This window comes from Melopsittacus undulatus, chromosome 1 (genome assembly GCF_012275295.1).
Source record: "Melopsittacus undulatus isolate bMelUnd1 chromosome 1, bMelUnd1.mat.Z, whole genome shotgun sequence".
NCBI lineage: Eukaryota > Metazoa > Chordata > Aves > Psittaciformes > Psittaculidae > Melopsittacus > Melopsittacus undulatus.
The window spans coordinates 47322600-47337999 of record NC_047527.1 but is presented as its reverse complement, the minus strand read 5'-3'; the positions used below and the strand labels follow the sequence as shown (position 1 = coordinate 47337999).

General features: G+C 39.1%; 1 protein-coding gene across 3 annotated transcripts in view; it reads right to left on the bottom strand.

Annotated features, from left to right (window-relative positions):
- Positions 1 to 15400, bottom strand: part of ZNF521 (zinc finger protein 521) — a 233775-nt gene that overhangs the window by 216417 nt on the left and 1958 nt on the right. The gene's annotated exons all lie outside the window — the stretch shown is intronic.

Below are 15400 nucleotides of genomic sequence, written 5' to 3'. Positions count from 1 at the left end.
TTTTCATAAGGACACTCTTAGGACACCAGAAACTTGAAATACAGTGCATATATTAGAGTCAAGTACAATCTCCAGAGGACTCTAAACAATCTCTATCCCTGCCCCAGAGCTGTGGCTAGTAAGTGTACTCTTCTCACCGAGATCTGATAAAGTCTCCCCAGCCCTGGAATAAGTCAAGTATTTCACAAAATATGATTTTATGAGCTGACTGTTTCAGTTGAGCTTGTATTTTGCAGCCATGAAGTTATTACTACTTCAGCTATGATAATACTGTGTGATCTTCTTTGTTACACTGAAGCAGTCATCCCAGCAGTCCTCACAGCCAAAATAAACCAGTCAGGCAAAGAAAGCAATGGGAAACGCTCAAGTACAGCCGAGTTTTGGGGAACACATGGTCAACCACTAAGCCAAATGGAAAGATTTTTCACTAAGGCAGCACAGATCAGTAAGACTCCTTAGTAAAGAAAAATAAGGAATACAAGTAGTATATGGTTAAAAAAAAAAAGATACCACCTATTGTGACCCTCTCAAAACCCCAGTAAACCATCTGCAGCAGCCCAGCCTGACCCTGTTTATGCCACCATCAGCTGCTGATCTCAAGAATAATCTCTAGAACTAAAAAACAGCTCCACTCTTCCACCCCTCAAGAGGAAGCCTTATTAAAGGCTGTAGACTTATCTGTTATTTACCTCAACCACAATGCATGTCCCAGTTTGGTCAGAAAGACAGTTTAAAAACTCTACCATTTCTTAAGTTTCAAGATAGAATTGAGGTGACTGAACATGAACTTTTCAAGAACTGATACCCAAGTGGGAAGCTTGAAAATTAGCAGGCACCTGCTAAGTAAACAAGATCTGTTTGTTTGAAGCAACTCTCCACTTGTAAGTATATACAAACTAAAAATGCAGTTCATCTTTTCTGCTGTTCTGTGCTGCATATCTACTGCCACCAGCTGCAGTACCAGCATCTCTCACTGCTACTGAGAAGTGACTGCGCAGTGAAATGTGCTCAGCTTCACACTCCGACTAGGAAGTACAGCAAACATTTTGGGGTCTTAAAATAGAAAAAAAGAAAAGTGGATACTGTCTAACACTGGTTTTGTATATGCAATTTTGTAATGAGAAAAGATAATAGTGTATGCCTTGTGAAACCCAATGTTTAAAACTTTCCTGCTAGGCAGGGATCTGAAAATTCCGAGAGAGCTGAGGTCTGCCTTCAACAACAGCAGACCACTATGTCTTAATTGCACTAAAAAAGAAAACAAGTACCAGAGTAGGTGACTTTATGGTTAGCATCTTTCTAAACCATTGTTCAAGCCCCTTAAGGATTCTCAGTCACAACAGAACCAAGTAGGTCATGACAGGACAAAGACTTGCTGATAATATTCAACTAGACTGATGCATTTCTCAGGAAAATTAAAACTTTATTCAGGAGAAAATATGGTAAAAGGAATAAGAAACTACCCCACAAAACCCACTGAATTAGGAAAATCTTCGCATTAGCACAAATCATCTACAAAATAGCATCTCCTTTTTCCTCTGCATTAAGTTAGATCATTCCTCCAGCTAGCATGGGTATTTGTCACATTAAGTAAGCTACAGCTAGTAGCATCAGATAAGCTTTCAATTAGCACTTTATGCCTATCCACAACCAGACCCTGAAAACTTAACTGCTATTTCCCCTCTTAGGCCAATGTTAAACTCACCTGACCATGAAAGGTCATGCGACATGCAGCCAACATTAACTTTCCTTAAACATTAAATATACTATTTTCTTTCAGGAGAGGAAGGCAACTTTAAATAGAACCACAGAGGAGAAAGATGCCTTAAACTTTGTTAATCAAAAACATCTCTCTAGCACTAGCATGAAATGTAACTACAGAAAGCCACAAGGATGATATGCAGCTAAAACAAATAGCACCAGTATTGAAACATCAAAATTACCGATACTCTAGGACTGTAATTGTGCACAATGAAGTCATCTTCGTGACAGCATGTACCACCTCCTAGCATAAGGTAAGATAAATTCTAAATAGAAAAGTCATAGAATACTAGTAAAGATGCTGCCTCAGGAAATCAGAACAATACTTTATGAATTCAGAAAATGAATAAGTAATGTTACTGCTAAGCAGCACTTCTGGAAACATTTGAAATAATGTTGCCATGAAAGCAACAATATTCCTTGTCCCTACAAATTATGTGTTTATGACCACAGGTCACCTGTTTTGTTAGCTGTGGAAACATTTCTCAACTGACTTAGCTGCTCCTTAAAACAACAAACCATGAACTCCCTACCATGTATTTTCTCAGCACAACATTCGAAAAACAATACAAACAGGAACTCCAACTAATAAAAATTTGAAAAAAGCCCAGATCACCACAACCCTGGCACCATGCTTCTTCAGAGCAATTAAAATATCTAAGTAAAGGAAACCAGAATTCCAGCATGTCAATTCTATCTCCCACTATAAAAGCTTGCGGGTTGGACAGGCACCAGGTTTTAAAATATTACTAAAAAAAAAAAAGTATCTCTAAACTGAAGCTATGTGAAAGGTTAGGACATTTCAGCTTGGGTACAGCCAGCGTCCAAAGCAAATCCTCGTTTCACTTCACCTCTCATGCTTAGGCTGCTGAACGTCAACATTAAGACCAACTATTCCTCTTTAAGGGGGGGGAGCGGGGGGGGGGAAGCCAAAACCAAGAATACAAAACCAACCAACAGAAAAAGTACTACCATCAAGGACAGCCAACAAGGAAAACCTGATGGAATTTTGATATAGAGGTCCCAAACTCAGAATTAATCTCCTGACTGCTCTACAGCAACACCTGCTGATCAATAAGGATTTTACCCCTTCTGCTTAGAGTCTCTTCATGGAACACAGGGTCAGCCTACAAAGGAGGAAGATTATTTTATAAACTTAGTACAACATATGCACAGATTTTCTAGCTTGCAAAATATCATTCATATTCTAAGTAACCAGGATTCCCCTTCACTGAAAAGTTATTCAGTAGATTTAGCACCCCAAGGAAGAGCACAAGTCATTTCTGGTTGATTCCTGGGAAAAACCTTGTATGGAAAAGAAATGGATAAAATTAGAAATGTGAAAAAGGACATTTTCACTGAAAGGGAAACCTTTTGGAGAACTCTGGCAAAGATTCATGGTTCCTGAACTATTACAAACCATAATAAAATAAAAGCAAAAGATAATTGAAAAAAGTCTATTTTCTTCTAGTCTAGGTGGGTTAATAAATTTTAACAAAGAAAAAACACTGTTCCAAATGCCTGAACCTCTTTTCAGCTTGTTAAACAAAGCAGGAGAAGCCACATATCCCCCCCCCCCCCCAAAAAAACCAAAAACCTATAAAAATAGATTGCTATTGATCTATTCCATCTTAAAACCTATTCCTGGAGAGATGTGAAAATAAGCCTAATATAACAACCATGAATGTCAAGATAGAAAGTTTAGAATATATATTTTTGACTTGCACTTTGCATTTCCTATAATTCAATACTTAATCTATACAGTTCCATTAGCATATGATTAGTAATTCAATTTAGGGCCATCTTTGCACAAAAGCCTTTTTCTTAGGATGGTAACTTTGCCAAGTGCATCTTCCATCTACATGTTTGAATAATTTCTGCAGACAAGTAATAGAGACACTAGCTCTATTAGCATAATCAATACACAATTTACTGAGTTATCCAGACAGAACAGAAATAAAACGTGTGTGCCATTATTTCGGTACCTATAAATGACTAATTTCTGGAAGCATCTCTACTTTTCTCTCCTCCTCATGGCCACATAAAAAACAAGAGGACATTTGTACTGCCACCATCTACAGGTAGATATTAAGTATGATTAGATAGATTAATCACAAAGCAGAAGGCAAATTTAAGAGCTAGTTACAGGATGTGTTGAGTATCCTCTAACTCTATTAAGGTCAATGGATTTTGAACATGTTTCGCACTTTGCAATAACATGATGTGGAAATACATCTCCATAAGGGTTCAGTCAGGATAGAAAACTCAAATTGAACAAGTTACAGATAAGTACTAGATGCAGCATGGCATGTCAATGTATCACTCGCTAAGGCAACACCTTCCTCCTCCTTCTCTCCCTGGGTACCACTGGTGGTCTGAGACTCACCTTCTAAATTCTTTTAGCCAACACACGTGAGCACAGGATTTCACACATGACTACACTACATGTAAGCAGCAATTCAGTGGGTGACTCCTGGAAGTCAACAACCATTTCAGGCTGCTTTCATAATGTCCTTTAGGAGAACAGATATTCATAAAGGTTCTCAGTAGTTCTGAGAGTATTGTTTTCTGAACAGCTTCGTCTAGTATCAACATACATTTATCGATTGCTAGCCAGGAACCTGACTACCATTTTGACTCCAAAATATATATGCACCCGAAGACTTTCGTGTGAGCTGAAAATAAAATATATTTGGATATTAATATTTGAAATAGCTACATTCCAGAATCCTACTGAAAATCAGTTCTATGTGTAGCCATAATTGTATAAAAATCCAATTAATCATATGCAAGAATATTTGTATTTCTGATTTGGTTTCCTCTGTACTGTGACATACCTGTTTTCCTATTTTTAACCCCATCCCTTGATGTTTTAACAGTATTCTCTTGATATTGGAAATGATTATTTTCCTTAAAAGATTCTTGTTATATAAAGCATTTTTAGTTCTTGCATTTATTTTTTTTTCAGAATACAAAGCTCCTCATAGCATTCATATTTTTTTACTCCTCTCTTTAGTCTAGACCAACATTGTGCCTGGGTTTTCTCCCCCCCCAACGTTCTTCTTGTAGAAAGCCTGAATTAGGAGTTCCCAATTAGACTGCAGTGGTTGGAAAATACTATTCTTTTTCTAAAATGAAGTATTTTCCTAGGCGGCACATAAACATAAAAACAATAAATATACTTAAGTGGAAAGAAATTATGCTTAAGAAATTCTTTGGATATTCTTCCAACCCTTGATCTCACGGATGACAGTACCCAAATGTGACAGCCTGAAGACCTCCTACTTTACAACAGTGTGTGCTGAAAAGGCAGAAGATGCTTTTCCTGCAGCAGAGGAAGATTCTACAGAAAACCCAGAGCTAGGGGTGGGGGGATATCTTTTTCTGGGTAGCTGAGGTAGATTAATTAATCCTGTCCAGAATGCTAACTTTGCCTCCCTAATCATGCATCTTTTAACAAATTTAAGCTACAGCTATATGGACTTCTATTGTGTAAAGTAACTAATTATGGCATGATATATTTTTAAAAGTAATTTTCTCCAAAAGTTCTTAAAGCTTTTTACAAACCTCAAGTAAATTCTAGGCATTTCAAAGACTCTCTATCATGCAATATAACATTACAATGGATCCCCAAATCAAACTGAAGTCCACAGTGAGAACAAGCAAAGCAAGAGGGAATCTCTTGGGGACTATTCTTAGTATCAAGGTCAGGACTTTCAACTGTCTTGCCTGTCTTACACAAAGTACTCCATCCTCCATTCCTAACAATGTGACAGTGGACATCCAGTCCATTTTGAGGAAAAACAGAAGTTAGGAGGCTAAGATAAATTTTAAGCCTAATTACCAAATCCAGTACTTCACGTGAATGCTTGCAGAGCAATCCCTCTCAGTGTGTTGAAGCTATTGATCACTTAAGCTTTCTTACTCTTTCAGAGGGACATGACTAAGAATTTCTGGTACTCCTAACAGACTTGTATTTCAGCCATGGTTAGAAAACAGGAAATTCATTAAACACTGTCTATGAAAGCCTTAACTCAGCAAGAGGGAGAGATCTGAATCAAATTGATATGTGGATCACAGAACCTCAAAGTAACCAATGCCACACAGTTCTGAAGACAGGTGATGTAAGGAAGGGCTATGAGGACATATAGTAAAGGTTACTGTAGGAGATCATTGTCTTTGAAAGTTAAGTCATTGATGTCCCTAATATAGGGCGCTTAAAATGAGGGGTCTGGGTTGTCTGACACCATTCCAACACCAAAACAATATACAGATGCATGCCTTTGCTCTATTACCTGAAGACATACATTTATTTGAGTCAAAAAAACAACCTCCTTTCAATTGAGATTATCCCTGATTTACCAGAGATCTCTGCCTATTGTGCACCAGGGCTTCATAAGGGTTTGGGCTTTCTTTAAGCCTCAAACTCTCTGCTCTGTTCTAGATTACTTTCTATCATGTAAAACAGCACTCTGGTCTATATCCACAAAGGACACAGAAGCTTAGAATCCCAAAAACTAGTGAGGGGATACTGCATCTAAATTGCCAGAGGTTCTGCTCAGATGCCAGTCAGGTCAGGCAGTACTCCATGGCTTTATCACCCAGGCTCTTTCAGTGCTGTGCAGCTCAATGCTGAAATCAAAACAAAGCCCACTGCAGCTGGCCAGTGAAAGGTTAAATATTCTCCTGCTTGCCCTAGCTTTGTGCGCAGTCTTATGGGCTGGTTCTTCAAAGTTTACATACCCTTCCCTGATTGTTATAAGATAATGGTAGAAAATGTGTGGGCTGAAATAACTCTTCCTTTCCCCATTTTGCCCGTTCCCACCGGTTAGATCACTCACCCAGGATGTGGGTGGCACCACCTCAACTTTCTTCTCTATCTGAAGGATTTGTACTCACGTCATGAGCTTCCTAACAAAGAGCACTTACCCTCAGACTTGAGGTTCACTCACTCATTGCTGATGAAGCTGCATCTACAATATTCACTGAACTAGAAAGAAGGAAAATTAGCACGATACCTTATCCTTGTGGTTAGGGCACCCACATGGGAAGTGGGACACAATGACTCCAATTCTAGTTTCATTGAAGTAATTCATTAGAAGTAATATTGTAGTACCTGGCAGACCAGGACGCTCCTGGTCTCCTCTTTCTCCACTGATACTTGAGCCACTAAAGCCATGAGTCTTGTACATGAATGCTCTTTCTCACTCTCTTGTCCAACAAATACTTAATGACACATTTGAAAAGAGAAATGCTGTTGACAAAAATAAAAGGGCAACTCACACTCACAGGACAAGATGCTGCTGTGTAAGCACTGATGTACTATTCCTTGTGAGAACTCCAGCCTTTCACATCCTAGCACAGCAAATAACTTTCCCTCTTCAGTAAAGGGGAAAGGAAGAGCAGCAGCACAGCCCCTCAGTTCCATCTAACTCAGGAGGAAAGGAACAACCTGTCCCCTATCTCCAAAAAGCTGGATCAGATAAGTGAGTGCTATAAGATACCCTACTGCACCTAATAAAGATACCCACATCTAGAAGAGGGGAGGAGCTAAGACATATTATCCTTTACAAGTTTTTCCTACTCTATCCTTAAGGTAAAGGTAAAGGACATACATAAACCCCTCATCTACCTATGAATTATATAAAGAATTAAGTGCCTGGTGCAAGATGACTATTCCAGTGGGTAACCAGACACTTGTAAACTGAGCACTGCAGTACTGCAGCATCCAAGTCCTTTTTTTTTTTTGGACCTAGCCTTCAAACTTTCTGACCTTTCTTCATTGATTCACATTTATAACTGGCGAGCAAGTCTCCGGCTTAACAGATTCACCAGAAATCATAAACTCAATCTTTTCCTATACTCTAGCTCTTTATAAGTCATGAAATACAATCCCTTCCTAGTGATTGCATACATGGACCAATAGTGACCCATTTCCTCCTCCCATCTTCAGAGCGAAAACATTTCATCAGGCATGGATCTTGACATCCTGTTGTCCTGGAACCAGTGAATCAGAAAGTTCCTTCCTTGCAATTGTATTCTTTAGAGGTGGAAAATAATTAACTTCCCCACCCCCTCCTCCTTCCTACTGCCACTATAAGGGTTAGAAATTCTCTTGACTTTGTCTGGAAAAGAAAAAAACCCAGCCATCATAATTCAGTGCCAGAGAAAGTTTTGTTGATCAAAGCATAGCCTAGTCTTTCCAAGGACACTGCCTCACTGCATCCCATCATTCAGTCCAGCAGCACAGCAGGTATTTTATTTTTGTTTTTAAAGTTCCTTTCAAGAAGCTAATGAGTCAATAATGGAAGTTGAACTTGACTGGTTACCAGATGAAGTAAACAACAACAACAACAACAAAAAAAACACCTAAAAAATCAATTACCAAGGAATTAATTATTTGAAATAGATTTTCAAAACAAAACACAACCTAATGATAGTAAGGGCACTACAGGTTTCAACGGACTGTATACAAAAGTCATCTATTGTGCAGTTAACCAAGACATTTAGATATTTAAGCAATCTAGCTTTTTCACATGTGTAACACCAAGCAGCTGTATAAGAAACTAGGTTTTACCTTTCCTGGTAGGTAAGGACAAAATTCCTGTTCCAGTTTATCACCCTGTATGAGAGAATGAGCTCTCCAAAAATGGGGTGTGTGAAGGAGGGAAAACACTGACTCCCTCACTATCAACATCCTGTCAATTTGTCCTCATAACAAAAAAGTGTTCTGCTTTCAGCCAAGAGGCTGTTTCACTAATGCACAGTACTTCCAAGTTTGTAAGAAGGCTAATTAGCTACTGACACTGTATATTTAAAGAACCATAGTAAGCCACTACCACAATAAAAAAAGAAGAAAGTGGAGGGGCAGGGGAGGGGAATGGGAAAGTGTCACTATACCAAAAGATATAGAAATGACTTTAAGTCTTGCAGGACTAAAAATCCTAACCTTAGAAAGAAAAATTGCACCTAATTGCTCCTATATTTAAAAGTGAAAGTATCAGATGAATCACTTACTCAAAAAACGTGCTCCCGTGACAAAAAAAAAAGAGTAGAGGAAAAAAAAAACATACTGAAATCATGTCCCCCAAAATCTAAAATTTAATTGAGTATTAAATTGTTCACAATTGGTAAGTAACAACCCTACCACCCTTCTGGGTAGACATTATATGGATTTAGCTGTGCAAAAAAAAGTTGCAGTATCTCATGCACAGCATCACTCTAGCTAAAGGAAAACCTAAAAGGCTCAAATGTGCACACACCAGAAGAACTTGAATAACCTAGACTAAATCCTGAAAAAGGAGGAAAAAAATCCTCTACATCTTTTACTCAATAATTTTGCTGCATAGAGTGAAAAATGTGTTTGAAACCAAAGGAATGTGAAGTGGAGGAAAAAAGCACAACCAGTGCTAACTAATATTGCAAATACGGAAGACAATGGTCCTGGTTCAAAAATCCATTGGAAGAGAACAATTTTGTGCAGTCTTACTAATGCAGATTCTAAAGAACATAAAACAGATTCTTTTGGAAAATAGGAGGGCTGGATGAAAATGTTAATTATAACATGTTGTAATAATGATACCCCCAAGATCAGCCCTATCTTTTTTGCTACAGCATAGTCCCTAGGCATATGGCTAACTATTCCTTGATCATTATCCTGGCTAAAGCTAAAGCTACTGAAGTTTAGGAGGCTCATATCTAAGAGAATTTCTTTCATCTCTAATAATTGCTAAACTAGCATAATTACTCATACTTGAGGTGAAATAGAACCCAAGTTGTGTAAAATTAAAGCTAAAACAAAAACAAATCTCACCACCTCTGTTAGTGTTTGCACATTTATCTTCTGTCAGAATCCTATGTCAAATGTTGCACTATGATTTAAAAGTATTCAAAAGCTCTTCTTACAGTATCCGACTTTTGTAGAGAGAGCAACTGAAAAACTTCAGTGCTTTGTTGTAATACACTACAAAATGTATTTGAAAAGAAACATGTACATTTTCACAGCACCAAGTAAAACAGTCCCAATTCTTCATAGTTCTATATGTTGTCCCTTCAGGGAAAGGATATATATGCATATGTATATATACAGTGCTGATTTAAGTGTGACAGCGCATCTTCCCCATCCTCAGCTGCAACTGATTTTATGCTCAGGTAGCCTTACAGGAACCAATGAAAACCATAAAATGCAGCTGTGAAAAGATGCTAAGAGGTCTGTCTTAAGGTACCAGCACTTATATTATATGTTAATCGATATAAAAAACAACTCAAAATATCTTCAGTGTTTTACCTGCCCATGGCAGGGCATGGGTAGAACTAGATGACCTTAAGGTCCTTTCCAACCGAAACCATTCTATGATTCTGTGAAAAAATACTGAATCCATGTGGTCTTTGTAAAGCGTTAACAGTTTTCCTAGATCTTTTCCTCATATACAATTACTCAAAAGCAGTATTTCCTTTTTTCCGAAATACACAAGTTTCAAAATACTGACTCGTGTTTCAGAACAAAGAAATGAGAGCTATTAAACCATTGTAAATTAGACAGAATGAATTAGAGAGCAACATAAAGCCTTTCAAGACATCTTAGATCATGGTGGATAACGTTATCCTGCACATTAGATAAGTGCCTCCATATTGACAGCTTCCCTTGTTACACAAGTTAACAGCAACTCAGGAAAAGAAGATCAAACCAAACGTGCAACACTTCTAAGGCTCTTCATATTATCTTTGCCAGGAGATTTCACCTTTATGAAAGCTAGCTGTACAACCGATAGCCATTTAGATGTTCACTCGCAATAGTACCTGCTCCTAAGCTGCAGACTGCAATGGTCAATATAACTCATGCTGGCCCCCAAAATGAGTGGGTAGCATTACTGTAATCCTACAGCTAATCAAGACCATCAATACCAGTATGCATTGCCAAAGTCAATGAATATTACTAAAGGTTAGGGATGTTTTTGTTGTTATGGGGGGTTTTTGATATATAAAGGAGCTGGGGCACGCTTTGGCAAGTCAAAAAGAGAACACTATAAATAGCCTGCATTATAAAAAGATCCTAATCTTAATTCCTCTTTGTAATTTGTTTTTTCATGTACTCTTTTATGTTCGATATCTTAATTTCTGCCCTTTTTTGGATGGCCAAATAGGAGCCAGCAATTCACTCATGCATCAAACAGATGTTTTTGCTTTTCAGGCCAAATGGAATCTTATGAATTTTTTGTTCCCTCCCTACGAAATGATGATGCCAAAATAACAGTTTCTGAAAGCGTCCAGTTCAGAAAAAGTTCTTTGGACCGGTAACACTGAAACTTTAAGTCAAGTTCACAGAAATCATGCCAATACTAATTGCTAGTTTTGTTTATGCTGGATTGATTATAGTCTAATCAGCAGACAATCTAATGACTTTTGAGTCTAGTCCATGCAATTTAGAACCCAGGGAGGGTTAGAGCTGAGAATAAGCATTCAAATAGTTGACAGTTCCACAGAAATGTAAAGGCTACTGTTTGAAGGGGATCCGAATGTCAAATTTTCTCTGAACTACTGCTGCTATTAAGTAGGATTTTTTGGTTTGATCCACTAACGTTCTACCTCCTTTGGTACTAACACCACAAAACCTGCACCTCTCTACAAGACACATCCTTTTGCTTCATATTTATGATGAAGAAAACAAGTCACATTAGAACACAGGTACCTTTACTCAGGTCACCAACACTTTGCATGGAGTTGCAGTTGTAAATTCAGGCAGGATGGAAAGAGTACCTATGTTTCCTCAAAAAGAGGGAACAACTTTAAGAGACATTCCAGGATTGCCAAAACATTCCAAGATACAAGCCTTTTTTAAAGCAGAACATAGATAAATAAAATACAGCAAATCATTTTTTTTCTTCTCATCTTTCTAGGAACTAACTTTCAGTGATTTTATTTCTGCAGTCAAATGTGCAATGCAAAATTACAATGAGTAAAAATTTACTTAGAAGTAGTAACAAAATATTCTTTTGAGGGGCTTGTTTTTTTAAAGAAATCACTTTCATAGATCAGCAATTCTATTAAATGTATGGGGCTGTTCTAGATTCCTTGTGATGGCTTATCTAACACATACATCATCAGTTTCAGTGATTTTAGCATAATGGATATTACCTGGCTTTAGAGAAACCTGGGGTTAACGTTTAGTAGGACTACATTTTCATTCAGGTTTGCATAAGGAGTACCTGGTTTTCTTTGCAAGTGGCTATATTTTTGTAACTTTGCTCCTAAACAAAGTTTCTCACCAAAAGCCGGTAGTAAGGGCAAAAGAAAAACCTCAAACCCTCCCAAACGTAAACCCCCATAAACCAGAAAGGGAAGGTGGTCAGTAACCTAAGTGTGATATCTACAAAGCATGCCAAGTCACAGAAAAAGGTTTACCATGCAAATGGCCAAGTTAAACAAGATACAAGCGAGCTACTTTCCCCTGCTCCCTTGCTTTCTCATCACAGGGGGTCTCCAGCTTAGTTTTGTTTAGGGAACAGCATTGCCCTTAGGTGTCAGGAGTTTCAGGAGTCATACCAATTCTTTAACACCCTTCGTTTGCACAGTGGCTCTTTTGAGGCTTATACTCGGGTATCACATCTCTGACTTAAAATCTTTCCCCACCTGCTTTTCTCCTGCTATCCTCCTTCCCCCACCAAATGCATTAGGTGATTTTGATCAGGTCAATGATATCTACTAGATTTTTCTTTTTTTCTTTCAGAAACTAACCAAGGAAATGGGATAAATTAATCAGTAGAATGAAATATAGGTCAGGACTGATGAGTTTGATGCAACTGATCCTTCCCCTGCCTAAAAGAACCTGGCAGTTGAACTTTAATTCCTCCTTCCTGAAGTAAAATAAGATATTCAAATTACAGTTTTTCAGAAAGTTAAATAATCTGGAGGCTCCTTTTAAGCCTTCTTTTTACCACAACTCTCTAGTATATTTGTAAGTGATGGTGCTTTTTTCACAGAGAAGTACAACCTTATTTTTTCCTTGGGAAGATGCTTTTATTATTCTTAAATTGTAAGGGGCTTAGCTTATGTTAGCCATGCCTTTTCTCCTTTCCAGGTCTAAATCAGAGATGCAGTCCTCACCAAGAGCTAGGGGACAGTCAGACCAAAGTTGGCAAGAAATCAAAACATGGGGAAAGGGAAAAGGAAAAAAAAACAAAAAACAACCCCCCGAAAAAGATAGAAAAGGAATGTAAACAGAAACCAGAGTAATGCAAAACCCTACATTTTCAAGAAATAAAAGAAATTTAGTCATTAGCAAGTTCTTAACACCTACCATTTCAAATGAAGGTTAGATTCATGCATTCAATATAAAAACTCAATTGTCATTTTGTTTTAATGTATTTACCTGCCTTGTATCAGTATTCCCCTAAGATATAAGTTTCAAATTAAGTTATCAAAAGTGACAGACATATCAAAAATATCTCTTATATCTTCCTCCCAGAAAGGGTTGCTAAGTACATGACAAATTGGAAATGTAATGTGTAACTCCATATTTTATTTAGATGTAAAACAGCACTCATGAGTTTAAATAACTCATTTACATAGATTCAAAGAATAGTTTTTCAGAAAAGCTATTTAAAATACTGTTTATTTTTAAACTGCACAACTATAGTTTGCACTGACTAAATCAGTAATACTTAAGAAATAAGGATTTTAAATAAACACTACAGTTGAAATTCTCCTTGCAACATTACTTACAGCTTTTGTTTGTTGACTGAAAATGAAGATGTAATAATTGATGGGCAGGCTCTTATCAATGAATTTAAATGCTATGCCTATGCAAGCATCTTTCAACTTCTCAGATGAATCCCATGATTAGCCCTCTCGGAAATCTTACCATTGGACTGTTTTCAGAATGCTGTTAATCCACTCAGAAACTGACATGATTCAAGAAAAATAAAACAGAGAAAATGAACAAGATATTTGAACAAAGGCTACCTAGAATGATAACCTGCTCCCCCAAAGGTAATTACTGCAGCAATAATTACAGATGATGATTGATTTACTGCCTGGTTTTAGCTGAAAAATAGTAAATAAGATACTGTAAAGAAATCTCTACCATCTCCATACTGAACATTAAACTCCTGACTTCAGAAAACCGCTTAATGTCAGCAAATCCAAGCTGCTCCATCGCATAATGTTGCTGTTTTCTCATTTTAGGGACTCTGAGGCTACTGGTGGTATATAAGCAAGGCAAAGCCCATAACTCCACATAAAATGGAAGCTGTATCTTTTGTTTTAAATTAAGTGTGATGTTTACAGGAAGAGATTTGAAACAAACCCCCTCTCTGTAACACACCTAACAGACAACAACGAGTAGCACATGCCCAGTGCTAGCAGGAGAACAATTTCCTCTATTTGCTAGTTAATTCCTAACGTTTATTCCCTTGCACTTAGATACCTCGAGGTCTAAGACTACCCTTCACTTAAAAGTTTCCCAGCATCTTTCTGCAAATAGGGCTAATTGGTCGCTCTCCTACTGGCTCTAAAACTCTCCTGTGCACGTAAATAATTCCTCCCTGGTAAGCTCGGGATAGAAGTGTGCGCCCAAGTAACAGAACTTTCATTGTGGTATCATTTATAAAAGGTAAGGGAAGAGCGGCTCGTTTGTTCCTCACAAGATGCCAAACAAAAGCACTACTGAACCATACAAACTTCGGTAAACTAGATACAGATGGCAGCAGCAGGTAAAGCAGGACACTGAAGGCACTCTTTATTCGCTTTTAAAATATGTGGGGAGTTTAAAAAAAAAAAGAGAAAAATAAAAGTAAAATAACAAAAAAAGAAAACTAAAAGAATTAAAGCCTGCTCTAAAGCTCACTGAAGTCAACAGGAAGACTTTGAAAAGGGAACTCCTGGAAAGAGTCGTTTCAAGCAAAGACAGCGCAGCTTTTTGCCAGGTCCTCCTGTACAAGTCCATAAAAGCAGACCCCATTCCTGCTTTCTAACTATGAGATCGCGCTGGTTTCTAGGCACTTTAACTCCTGGTGTACGCCAGCCTAGCCGAGAAGAAAACAAGGCCTGCCGCCAGCCACCGATCGGCTCGGGATCACATCCCCGATCGGGGGCACGGGCAGCCCCCCGGGCCGCGCAAGCTGCCCTCGGTCCCGCAGGCCTATCTGCCTCATCCCCCTCCTTCCCACCGCCCCCAAAAGAGTAGACAACTTATAGATGTTCTGACCTGACGCAACCCAGGCTTTATTCAACTTCACTGCAATGTACACACCGACCCGGGAGGAACGCGCCCATCCAGGGAGAGATGTTTATTTGAGGTGACAGCCACACTTCAGCCTCCTTCCTGGAGAAGCCCCTGTCCGCCGAGCCCAACGGCTCCCGGATCCTGAGGGGGAAGGCGACCAACGGCCGCCCGCTCCTCCGGGGGCGCGGGCGGGCGACACCGCACGCCGCGGCGGGCTGAGGGGCGGCGGCGGCGAGGGGCCCTGCGGGGGGCGGCCGCAGCAGGCCGCGCGGGGCGGGGGAGGAGGGGGCGCCCGGGCCGGGACGCTGCCGGCCCCGCCACAGCCGCACAAGCCGCCCTTTGTCCTCCTGCGGGTCCCGGGCTTTCCCCCCTCCTCTCCCCTCAACCTCCCGCCTCCTCCGGGGGTCCGGGGTGAGT